We start from the raw sequence: 13,958 nt of genomic DNA, 5'->3' as shown, positions 1-13,958 counted from the left end.
TTGGAATGTATAGAGCATATATAATTTTGTAATCTATTAAGTAATTGCTATAACAGCTGAGTATATCCCTTTCAGCACAAAACAATTTTATAGCAGAGGAGACATCTTACTGTATATTTTTATTGTATTTTTCCATTTCGAAATTTAAAAGTATATTTCTATGTTCTTCGATAAATACAATATACAGTCTAGAAATAATATGGAGTTTACTGGGTTTATTTTGATACTATCATTATTTTACTTTTTGAACATTGCTAATTTGGGGGGCAGGGGGGGGCAGTGTTCAAGACAATGTTTCTCTGGCTTCGGAGGCTGTCTTAGAACTAGCTTGAAGTTTTTTATTTTGAAACACAATTCTCTGTAACTGCCCTGTCCTAGAATTCACTCTGTAGATGCTATTGGTTTCTCTAGAGTCATCCACTAACCTTTCTGTGTAGATTCCTGAGCTTTGAGTGGAAGGGTATGATGAAGACATCCCATTTAGGATTGAGTGTTCTAAATTTTTTTTTTTTTTTTTTTTTGGTTTTTCGAGACAGGGTTTCTCTGTGGCTTTGGAGGCTGTCCTGGAACTAGCTCTTGTAGACCAGGCTGGCCTCGAACTCACAGAGATCCGCCTGCCTCTACCTCCCAAGTGCTGGGTCTAAATTTTTTTCTATGTATTATTCAGTCTCTGTATTAGTTTTCATCGTCTGCAATTAAAGTTTCTGTATTGAAGGTTGGGTGAGTTGGTGCTATAGGTATAGCAAATTGTCTTTAGGAGTCATTTTATTACTATCTTTAATAGAATAATAGATTTTCTCCTAGGACCTATGACCTATGTAGTCTTATTATCTTGTCCATATTAACAGTGTCAGGTACAGGTTCCATCTCATAGGTCTGCTGAGTGTTTTATACTTATTAATGCTTATAGAGAACAAGCTTTTCTTTACTTTTCCATTTTTTCTGCTGTCATTTTCTTTCATTTCTAAGAATATTTTATAGATTAGTCTTGTATTTCTTATATTAAAAAACACAAGCTGAATATGGGGTTCTTTGTCAAGCTTTTCTGCTCACTTTCAAACAGATATATTGTTGTCCTGGAACTCACAGAAATCCTCCTGCCTATGCTGGGATACAGATGTGCATCGCCACTGCCCACTGAGAATAACTCTACATTCACTAAAAGTAGTTATTATTAGTCTCACACAGGATATGCTTAACAAAGAGTCTGTGAAATGCTTAAGATCACTTTAAGATGAATAAATAACAAACATATAAGGGCTGATGGCCCAGGGGGCCTTTTTGTGTAGGACCTTTTGGTTTGTCTTTCAAAACAGGGTCTCTCTGTGTATCCCTGACTATCCTGGAACTTGCTCTGTCGTGCAGTATGCCACCATGCCTAAATAAGACCTTGCTTATTATTATTGGGTATCATTTTTATTACTGTGGGATGAAAAGGAAATCTGTACAAAGACTCCATTTTTAGGGTTAAAGAGCTGAAGCATTTATTTTATGGTTACTGGGAAGAAAGAAGAGTCGCATCTCCCCAGCTTTAGTTCTCTTAGAGGTATAAAATTGTTCACTAGTTGGCTGTCACATCTGAGTTAACCACAAGCCATTCTGCCCTTTATGCCAAAGATTAATAGAGATTAATGCACTCCAGAGATAATAAATACTTTAGCTTGTAAGTAATGGCCTGTCTGCTGGTCATATCACCAAAAAAACTGATGTGCTAGGGTTAGGGTTATGGTTTATCTGGTCTTCCCATTTAGAAGTCTCCAAACATCTCTGATATATACATCCACTCTCAATTTTACCTCAAACTAGATTTTCAAGTACTTTGGAGCCAGTCATATGATCTGATTCCCTTGGATAGATTTCATTTTGGAGTAACATAGTGCATTGGAACTAATTGGGCTGTCTCAGCAAGAATTTTGATTTAAGAATTTTTTTAAAGCCAGTCAGTGGTATCCACACCTTTAGTTCCAGAACTCAGGAGGCAGAGGCAAGTGGGTCTGTGAATTCAAGGTCAGCCTGGTCTACAGAGTGAGTTCCAGGACAGCCAGAACTGTTACACAGAGAAACCCTGTCTCGAAAAACAAAACTAAACAACAGCAAAGAAAACCCACTATGAACTCAATGTGGGTTTTTTTATACTGAATACTTAGCTTGTTTAAATTTAACCCCTTTTAAAGAAAGCAATGTAACCAATCTCACTATACCTTAGACTCCCTGTAGAACCAATTGTGACAAGCTAAGTTTAGTACACAGCCTTAATCTTAAACTACATTACATATTTCTCTTCTGAGCTTTCCATGTCTGTGTCTCAGAAGTGTGTATGTGTGACAGCATTTGTTGGAAGCAGCAGCTTTGGAAGCAACATTGAAGAAAACAAGGCCACTCCATGGTTGGGAGAGTGATTTTTTTGTAGATAAGAGAAGATAGCCAAAAGCATCTGGGGGAGTCTACCATAGCTATCACTCAGAGACTGAAAGAGGAGCTGAGAGAAAAGGCAGGAAAATAGGCATACTGGCAATTTTCGTGGCTAGGAGATCAGAGAAGATAGCAAAATGGGAGAGTCCTGCCAGTTATAAGGGGTTATGTAGCAGTGGGAGGAGGGAAGGTTAGCTGGAACAGTCTGGAACTAGTGTAGGGCTCTGGTCAGTTGGAGGCTTCTATTAGTTAATGGAAAACTAGATTTCCTTTCTGGAGGTTGGGGAACTGTAGGAGCAGATAAGAAAGTAACCGTTTTTCCTGGCAAACAGAAACCCACTTTACAAGGTTTCTGAGGAATGCTGAATGTTTACTAGGTCAGAGTCCAGCCTGAACTGAGCCCACACGGCCAAACTGGGGGGTTGGGACCAGACATCCACTATAAACGTTGAAAACACGTCAATAACAGTGATTATATGTGCTATTGTGAGTCTGTATGGGCCAATAAATAACTTCTTCTGCAAAACTCTGGTTTTAAAAAATTCTAGGCAAAATTTGATAAATAAAGATGACACCTCTTAATTCCAGCACTCAGAAGGCAGAGGCAGGCGGATATCTGTAAGTTCGAGGCCAGGCTGGTCTACAGAATGAGTTGCAAGACAGCTAAGACTGTTAGACAAAGAAACCTTGTCTCTAAAAACCACAGCTCTTTGTGAGACAGATGAGACATAGAGAGATATGATTAGATAGGCCAGGCTCACTGGTGATTGAAATGACCCAAAGGTCTTGTTCTTTACTTTTTTCTTTCTTTTTTTTTTTTTTTTTTTGTTTTGTTTTGTTTTGTTTTTTTCGAGACAGGGTTTCTCTGTGGCTTTGGAGTCTGTCCTGGAACTCGCTCTGTAGACCAGGCTGGCCTCGAACTCACAGAGATCCGCCTGCCTCTGCCTCCTGAGTGCTGGGATTAAAGGCATGCGCCACCAACGCCCGGCTTTGTTCTTTACTTTTAATGTTGCACCCTGTAGCCAGGCATTATTGGCACAAACCTTTAATCCCAACACTTGGGGGCCAGAAGCAAGCAGATCTCTGTGAGTTCGAGGCCAGCCTGTTCTACATAGTAAGTTCCAGGACAGCCTCCAAAACAATACAGAGAAACCATGTCTTGGGGGAAAAAAGGTTGCTACAGGCCTGGTACTGCTGCACTCTAACAAGCTGCTGCCATTCTAGGATAACATGTGTATTTTGTTTTTCTCTCTATGAAGCTGCTATCATCTGGGAAATGGCAGCCTGCAATGTTTCCACAGAGTACAGCTGGTTCCTCTGTACCTCCAAACCTCTTTCAAGTACATCTTCGTTTCTATGTTTTCTTTTCCATTTTGTGTTGTAGCTGTTTTCTCTTTTATTAGTTTTAGACGGGGTATGTAACCCAGGCTGGCTTGGAACTTGCCCCATTCATCTTCTATCTGCATCTCAAGCTCTAGGACTGCAGATGGGCACTGTTGCCCAGCGCATCTTTTCCACTGTACTGTATGGAAGAAATGACATCCTTGAGATCTGTGCAACCTCCTGAATAGCTCAGAAGCATGTCGTGATGCTGCTGGCACATTACACTTTGGTATTGCCAATTAATTAAGCCAAAATATCATTTTGAGTATCAGATTACCTGATACATGCCATAAAGAAACCTGTTTTCGCCGGGTGTTCGTGACACACATCTTTAATCCCAGCACTCAGGAGGCAGAGGCAGGCAGATCTCTGTGACTTCAAGGCCAGCCTGGTTTACAGAAAGTTCCAGGACGACCTCCTGGATACAGAGAATACAGAGAAACCCTGTCTCAGAAAAAAAAGAAGAAGAAGAAGAAGAAAGAAAAAGAAAAGCATGTTTTGGCTGTAGAAACTGTCTGAATTCACACATACCAAGGTTGGGATGTGCCTTTCCCTAGTGTTGGCGTGGATGTAAATGCACATTAAGGCTTTGCATGCCATGGTTATCAGAAACACTTTCATTTGAGAAAAGTTTCTTGGTCATGCGCTGTTTTTTGTTTGTTTGTTTGTTTGCTTGCTTGTTTTTTGAGACAGGGTTTCTCTGTGTAACATTCCTGGTTGTCCTGGAATTCGCTTTGTAGACCAGGCTGTCCTCGAACTCCAGGCTGTCCTCGAACTCGCTGAGATGCACCTGCATCTGCCTTCTGAGTGCATGTGCCACCACTGCCCAGCTAGCCCATCAGTCTTAAGAGAAGGGTGTGGGGATTTAGCTCAGTGATAGAGTACTTGCCTCAAAAATGAAAGGCCTTGGGTTTGCTCCTCAGCTAAAAAAAAAAAAAAAGGACAAAATATTTTTTATTTTTTAAGTTTATTATTTTTCTTTTATGTGCATTGGTGTTTTGCCTGCACACAACACTGGAGATCCCCCTGCATCAGGCCCCCAGTGCCTGGATTGCTGGCATCCCACTATAGTGAGGTCTAGCTGTGGGTGTGGGGAACCAGGGCTTTGAGGAAAGTCTCCAGAGCTGGTTGTACTTTTCATCCCCGGGCTCTGGGAAGCTCCGGATATGCACCTTGGTGTGTTTGGGGTTGCCTGTGACTTCTGTGATGTTCCACTTGCCTGTGGCTGCGTCCCCTTTAAGAGAGGCAGGGGTTTCCCCTTTAAGAGAGGCAGGAGGCTGTCATGCTGTAGCCAGCGCCTTGGGGGAGCTAGCTGCCCTGGTTCCTGTTCTGGCTCGGCTGGTGACTTACTGTGGCTCCTCGGAGCTCCTAGGGCCTGGCTCGCCTGCCTGAATTGTGCTCCTGCAAGTAGGCAGCAGTGATAGGAGCCTTGAGGCACTGGGCGGTGGCCGCCCCTCCCCCACGCCTGCCCGACTTTTCTTTCTTCTGGTTTTTCTTTCTTTCTTTTTTTTCTGGGCAGGCATTTGGCAAAGGCTTCATTGTGTCTGCTACCGGCTCTGCCACCACGCCAGAGTGCCAAGCCGTGTCGAGAATTTTTTTTTCCGCGTACTGCAAACATGCCTAACTTTTGAAAAGCCCATCTTGAGGTTCCCCAAACCATATCCACGTAGTGATATCATCAAAATTATGGATTAGTGCAGTGTCCTGAAGTCAGGAACCACGGGCTAGGAAATCTGCTGCATGGAAATGCTGCATTTCAGTAGAGTGTTGGGGGGAGGGGCTGTAAGCCCAGAAACCCAGATCAGGAGACAAGGACAGTGGGCTGGCTACCTAGGGAATTAGGGCCAGCCTGAGCTCTATCAGACACTGTTGTGGGCAGCAAGAAACCACCACAGAGAAAATGCCGGCTTTTCTTGCATGAGCCGGTTTGTGCAAGGATTTTTTGGAAATGACGTTTAGGAGCTTTTGGGATACTGTTTCGGCACTCATTCTTCTTCACCTTTCTCTCAGGGAGAAGCTGTGGCCCACGCTTCTTCCTGTCTTAGTGGGCAGCCTTACCGAAGCAGTGCCGTTCCTAGGCAGAGGGGCAGACACTGGAGTCTGGGAGACAAGCAGCTTTTGTACCCGGAGCGTCATGCTGAGCCAGCTGCAGGAGTCTGTGTGACTGACCCGCTCCTGTGCACATCTCGTTTCTAATTCCTGGCCTGGTGCAGTTGAATGCATGTGTAACTGAATGGCCTAACTTCCTAACCTACTGCAACTTTTTCCTATGTGGAGTTCATTTTCTAATGTCACCTACATAAAATACCTGTGACCTGTGACATTTGCACTTAAATATGAGGGCCACGGAGGCAGTTACTAAGTGTAAGCCTACTGATGGAGGCTGTACCCAGAGGAGATGACCTGTCTTTTTCAAAGAGAATGTTGTTTATCATGTGCCACAATTCGTTATGTCATCACTACTATTGAAAGGCTGTTTACATGCTTGTGTTCATATTATTTGTGAAGAAAAATTTCTGAAATAAAACTGTATTTTGCTGTGAACAAAAACCTCCTGGAAGGAGTTTCTGTGTCTGCAGAGAATGATGGACCAATTGGAATTTAGTACTGTGGAAAGAGTGGAATTTGCCTCCCTGGTGTTTGAAGCTTGCCCTGGTGTATGAACTTCTTTGTTCTGTAAAACTATAAACCTTCACAAAACTGGCTTCACATCAGAACAGGGATTTGGGGTAACCAAAATCTGTTTTCCTGGGCCATGGTTACACAAAATAGCTCCAGAATAAACTATCTCCTATTCCTTTTAAGATGAGAGCATCAACAGATTAAATAATCCTGTTCAATTCTATCTTAGCCAGGATTACTATTGTAATGATGAAACACCCTGATCAAAACAACTTGTGGAGGAAAGGATTTATTTGACTTACCGGTACCACTGTTCAGTATTGAGGTCTCAAGAAAATGACTAAGCACACTATATAAGTTATTTTGGTTAGACAAAAAGTTTTACTTCTGCAGAAGTGTGGTTGCTGTGCCAAATCAACCAGGCAAGCATACCCTGTGGGGCCCACTAGGTTTTTATTTCTAAGGGAACGGGGGTCCCGTGACTCACATTCATATACAATTTGCAGATTCTAGGGGAAAATGAAACGCAAGTCCATGTTTTTATTTCAAGAAGTGATGACCCCGAGTGAATTTTAATTTCTGCCAAGCAGAAATTCTTCATTAAAAAAAAAAGGTAATGGGGTTTTGTTTTGTCTCATTTAACCCTTTCATAGAAAAGACAGTACATTCTTTTACATTTTGCACAGCCTCATGCCTGTATAAAAAGAGGGTCCGGTACACTGAGTACAAATGCAATTTGGTATATAACATAGTATAGAAAGTACTGAAAAAGAATTACAAATGAACTCATCACATGACCCAGCAGTCCTTCAGATTTACACTCAACAGGAATGAAATCAGAACCCCGAGACAATACCAGCAATTCATGTTCAGGGCAACATTACTTCTAATAGCCAGAGAGGGAATCACACAAATAAATGGATAAAGAAGACAGGTATCATGTAATACATGGTAATACCTGTAATGCCAGCACTCAGAAGTTGAGGCACGTTAGGCAGTGGCAGTTCATGCCTTTAGTCCCAGCACTAGAGAGGAAGAAGCAAGGATCTGTGAGTTTGAGGCCAACCTGATCTACAGAGTGAGCTCCAGGACAGCCAGAGCTGCTTCACAGTCAAACCTTGTCTCAAAATAATGAAAGAAAAAAAAAAAGAAAGAAAGAAAAGTTGAGGCAGGAAAATCACCATGAATTCAAGGCCAGCCTGGCTATGTTGTGAGTTTCTGGTCAGCCTGAGCTATACTGTGAGAACCTAAGGGTATAGCTTAGCTGGTAGAGTATTTGCCTAGCATGTAGGAAGCCCTAGGTTCAATGTCTGCATTTTATAAAGTCAGGTATAATTAAATACCATTAGTATGCCTAAAACCGTGTTTATAGATGTGCTAAATATAAATATAATTTATTTACAAAACAAGATTTGTGGCCAGGCGTTGGTGGCGCACGCCTTTAATCCCAGCACTCGGGAGGCAGAGGCAGGCGGATCTCTGTGAGTTCGAGACCAGCCTGGACTACAGAGCGAGTTCCAGGACAGCCTCCAAAACTATACAGAGAAATCAGGTCTCGAAAAACCAAAAAAAAAAAAAAAAAAAAAAAACAAGATTTGCGAGAAGCTAAATTATATCTCCGATTATATAGTCTTTTGTGTATGTTATCAAAGGGAAATCTAAACAAAGTAAATCAAAATAAACTTGAAAAAAAATTAAAGTTTGCTAATATAAAATAATTAAGCCAAGCACTGGTTATACATGCCTTTAATCCCAGCACTCGGGAGGTAGAGGCAGGCAGATCTCTGTGACTTCAAGGCCAGCCTGGTCTACAGAGTTCCAGGACAGCCAGAGCTACACAGTGAAACCTTTTCCCAAAACACAAAGACAACAAAAAGAATTACTATATGATCCAACACTTTACTTATATTTCTCGTTACATAATAAGATAATTAAAAATATACATTCAGGTCACACAGAATTCTGGGGTCTGGGCCAAAACTTGTGGTCTTGTTTGTGTTCGAGGGCCTTGCTGCCACTGGAGCCATGCTGGTATGAGTGGCCTGTGCTGCCCCCGGGGCCATGGTGTCCTCTGGGCCCCGGGCTGCTGCTGCGGGCCATGTCTAGAAACATGGCCCTACAGCAGCCGGGGTCTGAGTCAACATCTGTGGTCCTCTTGCCACGGAGGGCCATGAGGATGCCTGGAATCCGATCGTCCACTTGGGACCATGTTGGTGCCCAAGGGCCATGCTGCAACAGAGGCCATACAAATGTGAGTGGCACATACTACCACCCAGTACCATGGGCCAGGGCTGCAGCTGAGGGCTGTGTATGGCTCTATGGCCCTACTGCAACCAGAGTCTCTGTTGATGTCCATGGCTCCTGTTGCCATCCAGGGCCATGAGGATTCCTGGTGTCTGGGTTACCACCTGGGGCCATGTTGGTACCTGACAGCCATGCAGCCACTGTGGCCATGCTGATCTTGTTGGCCTATACTTCTACACAGAGCCAGGATGTTGTCCAACTGGAGCCGCTGCTGTGGGGAGAGGGTGCAGGCATGTCAGAGTCCATGATTCGGCAGTAACTGTGGTCTGTGTTCATGTCTGTGGCCTGTGTTACCTCAGAGGGCCAAGCTGATCGGGCCCTGCCCCTCACTGGACACTGCAGCAAGATAGGTGGCCCTAACCCTCCTGGGAGAGCTGGACTCTGCACTTGGGAAAGATATCCCAGTCCTCACCAAGGTGAGGGAGAACTGACCCTCATAGTATGGGCATAAGGGAGCTGGCTCTGCCCTCTCCCCTATGGAGGGTGGCCCCAGCGGCCTGGACTAACCAGATCAGCTACCACCCAGGCCCACAGTAGGGCCTTAGGTTGGCTCATCTACCCCATCTAGGATCTGCTGGAGCTGGTGAAGGGACTGGTCCTGTGGAACAAAACCCACAGGAGCTCCATGACTCAGGGCAACCATGGGTTATCAGTTACAGATTATCTTGGGGAGGATCCAGTGATGATGGTGAACCAGAAACCAGAGGCGTTGGACCAGACCAATGACTCATTGCAATGAACATTTGCTAGTAAAGCTGATTGGACAAAATGGTTTACTATGTGATACTTCGAAGGCGTCCAGTGTCACCAGGATAAATGAAGAGGTGTTGGAGAGGCAGGGAAGATGGAGGATTGAAGAGTTTTTTGTTTGTTCGCTTGCTTGCTTGTCTTGTGATTTTTTTTTCAGGGATGAAGGGAAGATATGGGGGAACTGGGAGGTGAGTGGAATTAGGGTATATGATGTGAAATTTCCCAAGAATCAATAAAGAAACTATGTTAAATGTGTGTGTGTACATGTTCATGCAAATACTTGTGTACTGATTTGCAGAATGGGAATGTCTCAAAAGGACACACACGGAGGCAGATGTTTGCCAATAGCAGACAAGATGAGCTAGCTGGCTGTCCTGAAACTTGCTTTGTAGACCAGGCTGGCCTCGAATTCTCAGAGAATGCTTGCCTCTGCCTCCTGAGTGCCGTTATTAAAGGTGTGCTCCATCCACCTCGGCTAATGCAAGTCGGACTTATTAAGAATTATAGAAAAGTGAGAAATTGAGGAAAAGTGAGTGGTACTCTAGAATTGTGAGGGATTTCCAAAGGAGCCACTAAAATTCCAACAAAGACTGAGGTACTCTCTATTGAGACTGGTTAATTCTCTGGGTTGTCATGATCCACATGCTTATGTCCCAGGTTCTGTCAAAGACATGATCATTTAAGGTTTGTGTCCTGCGCACTCAGTTAGGGGTGTTGGAGACCCCCAACCCTAGCCTTCTCTGAGTCTGCTTAGTTGTTAGTTACTTGGACAGCATTACTATCTTGGTGACTGTACAAGTGTCTTGCTATTAATTATACTAAGCTCTCTGGCTGTGTTAGTTGTCCTTGAGTGTCTAATTATACTTTCTTTGGCCGGGCGTTGGTGGTGCGCGCCTTTAATCCCAGCACTCGGGAGGCAGAGGCAGGCGGATCTCTGTGAGTTTGAGGCCAGCCTGGTCTACAGAGTGAGTTCCAGGACAGCCTCCAAAACAATACAGAGAAACCCTGTCTCGAAAAACCAAAAAAAAAAATTTATACTTTCTTTGTTCTCACGGTTGCCAAAAGGCAGCTGCAGTGTTCTTGGTTGTCTCTTGGTCTACACAATGGTCCGGGGTCTCCTTCCTGAAATGATGGTGGTGGGGTTGTTAGAAGCCCTCCTTATCACTTAGTCTATTTTTTTTTTTTTTTTTTTTTTTTTGGTTTTACAAGACAGGGTTTTCTCTGTATTGTTTTGGAGGCTGTCGGTCCAGCAGCCTGGCCTCGAACTCACAGAGATCCGCCTGCCTCTGCCTCCCGAGTGCTGGGATTAAAGGCCGCCCGGCATCACTTAGTCTATTATAATCAGTTAGAGGTGATGAATTAAAAGCAGTAATATAATACACCAACAGTGCCTAGCATGTGCTTCCCAAAGGGGAAAAGTCTCAAAACAGCTAGTCAGCCTTTGGCACTGACTTTGCTTGTTAGAGCTCCTTTGTCTCTTCAGGCCTGCTCAGCTATCTCATACCCAGCTGTAAATACCTTTGTCTCTTGGCTAGTTCCAGGACAGTCTCCAAAGCCACGGAGAGCCCTGGCTCAAAAAACAAAAAGTCTTTGTCTCTTCTTGATGCTTCTGGATTCATAACACCTTTTAACCTTAATACCCATTCCCTCTGTAGCATACAGAATAACTTGTAGTTTTCACCATAACCTCATTTCCTTACTGTCTACCATGAGCTAACTCCTGCCTCAACATGTAACTTAATTTTTAGAAAATTACTCCAGGACAGACTCCAAAGTTACTGAGAAATCCTGTCTCAAAAAACAAAAACAAAACAAAAAAAACAGCATTATATGATTGCATGCAACTGGAAACTAATATTTTGCATACTAAATTATATAGTAAAGAATTTGTGAAACGTCAAGATTTTGATAAAAGGTAACAAGTTTCCTAGATGAATAACATACACGAGATACGGCTTAATGTTAGTAATTACTCAACTGCACCTGCACAGACATTCATCAGGTTACCCATTCTGGGGTCCTCGATAGAGTTATACATTGTTTTCTGCACGTTTAATCTTTGTGTTGCCTTGAATGGAGAAGAACAGGTTTGCTGTGTTCAGTGCCTCTTGCACAGCTTTCCGGTTGCAGCTTGCTATGTCTGAAGGGGCAAAACACACTTTGTGCAGACTATCTACAAGGTATGGTCAACGGCTTTAAATGGTCTCTTTCTCTCCATATATACACACATTAGGAACAAAAAAATCAATCAGGGTCTTTCTATGGAGCCCACACTGACCAGAAAATCACTATGTATAAAGAGGGCCTTGAATTTGCCATCAATCCTTCTGTCTTTGTCACCTGAGTACTAGGATTATAAGCATGAGCTGCCATGCCTGCCTCTAGACGGTGTTTACCTTTCTCTAGACTCACAGGTATGGCATTTTGATAATGGCATCCTCTTTCAAAGAGTTTCTCCTCACCAACTAAGTATATAGAAGGAATGCCCCTGGAGACTGCTGGAGCAATTGGCCTGCTACAGAGATGGAAAATGCCTGTCCAGCGCTCCTGGGCTCTGCAGAGTGCACAGGAGAACTTACAAACAATGCTGCCCTCCGTGCTCTGGTGGGTCTGCTTCAAGCAAGGGTTCAAGCTCTTAGGGCACTTTGTGGGAGGGAGGTGGGTGGCTGACTGACATCAAAATGAGAGGCTACCACTCATGAACAGGGTCAGCTGGAATCCCAGGAATGTGGTAGATAAACATCTAAAGGGAGAGGAGAAAACTTTAATTCACAGGGAAACACAAGTCAGAAAGCAGGCAGTGGGGTCCATTATTCTGCTTTCAGGGAGCACCTCTGAAAGCTGTGGCCCTACTTACAGCCAAGAAAGTCAACTTCAGATGTTAAACAAGGAAAAAAAATCAAAGAACCAACTGCAGCTTAAAACAGTTACTAGTCCACGAGTGAAGAAACAGAACTTTGAACCTTCAGTACTGAGTAAACACTAGGTCTAGCAAACACAATACCGGCCCTGGGTTACTTATTAATTTATTAACAAAACACTAAATAAAAAACAGAGGGCACGGTTTTGTTTTCTTTTGTTTCTTTTATGCCATGCTTGGAGTTGTGAATGCTAGGAAAGGCTCTCCCACCTGGCTTCATTCCTGGTCCTGGTGTGTGTGTGTGTGTGTGTGCGCGAGAGCGTGTGTCTTTACAATGTACATTATAACTTAAACAACAATTGTGAAACTATTCCAATTGACAAAAGTCACAGGATTAATCATATCTTAGCTGGAATTATAGTTGTCCCTGGATACTCCTCAAATATATAACTATTTGATCCCTCTCACCTTTAAGTGGGAACTGAGTAGGAAAAGGGATGTGCTTGAAACGCTAACCTTTAGCTCTTTGCTTGACTAAACTTTTCAAAGTTTTAACATTAATGCAGTAAAATGTTTATGTGGCACATAAATGTTCTCACATGAATAATAAAAGTTGGTACAACTCTTAGTGCTGACAAAGTGGCTCAATAAAATGATGATCCAGGCCAGGCATGTGACTCACACCTTTAATCCCAACATTTGTGAGGCCCAAAGCAGATCTCTGTGAGTTTGAGGCCTGCCTAGTCTACACAGCAAGTTCCAGGCCAGTTGGGGATACGCAGTAAGACGACGTCTAAAAAAAGAAAGGCATAATACAGTTAAAGTAGGGTTGTAAGGATTAAAGTTATTACATAAAACTTAAGTGATAAGGGGATGATTGTCTCACTTTCCATTTGGAAAGATCAATGTATCTATTCTTCAATCTGAAGTCCATCCATACATTTCCCTACAGATGTAAAATGAAGGACACCTGTATCACAACCTTAAGGCTGTGTATTGGCTGTTGGAAAGGGTGTCCTTGACAGATGGGACTACAGCCTTAAGATTGTAATAGCAACCAATACTATTAAATTACCAGTTCTTGGACTGGAGAGTTGGCTCAATGGTTAAGAGTACTTGGAAAGGACCTGGGTTGAATTCCCAGAATCCACACGGAGGTTCCCCACCTCCTTGGGTACCAGACATGCATGTGGTACATAGACATACCATGCAGGCAAGACACTCATACACACAAAATGATAAAATAAAAATATTTTTTTAAAATTACCAATTCCATTCGGATATAATCAATAATTCTTATAACTCTCACAGATGTGCCCAATCAGTTTTGTTCAGTGTCCATTTCAACAGCTTTTCAGGTTACTTCCATGTCCAAAAGTACGTAACATACCTTTTCTACATACCTATTTAGTAAGTACAAACAGCGTTGCATAGGTGTGAGTGTTGTATGACACTGTTCCTAGGAAGACATGAACAAATACCTATTCACCCCCAGATAATTATCCAAGACAAGTAAAGATACCACCTACTTGCTGAAGAAAAGGGTTTTGCTAAGATTACTTACAGGAGTGTGGGTGAGGGGTTACTTACAGGAGTGTGGGTGAGGGGTTACTTACAGGAGTGTGGG

The 13,958-nt window shown here is 43.1% G+C and overlaps 1 long non-coding RNA gene across 11 annotated transcripts in view; it reads left to right on the top strand.

Moving 5' to 3' along the window:
- The window catches only part of LOC106022575, a 54,585-nt gene extending 48,246 nt beyond the window's left edge, over window positions 1-6,339 (top strand). For 8 of the 11 annotated variants that reach the window (XR_005876799.1, XR_005876793.1, XR_005876795.1 and 5 more), the window contains one exon: window positions 3,672-6,339. This is a non-coding gene — a long non-coding RNA (uncharacterized LOC106022575). The remainder of the gene's footprint in view (window positions 1-3,671) is intronic. The other 3 variants (XR_005876798.1, XR_005876797.1, XR_005876800.1) reach the window with 3 other exon arrangements.
- The last annotated feature ends 7,619 nt before the right edge of the window (window positions 6,340-13,958 follow it).

The sequence above is a fragment of the Mesocricetus auratus genome, unplaced genomic scaffold, assembly GCF_017639785.1.
Source record: "Mesocricetus auratus isolate SY011 unplaced genomic scaffold, BCM_Maur_2.0 Super-Scaffold_100003, whole genome shotgun sequence".
In the NCBI taxonomy this organism is placed as follows: domain Eukaryota; kingdom Metazoa; phylum Chordata; class Mammalia; order Rodentia; family Cricetidae; genus Mesocricetus; species Mesocricetus auratus.
The sequence above is the reverse complement of the archived record's forward strand: the minus strand, read 5'-3'. Positions and strand labels throughout refer to the sequence as shown.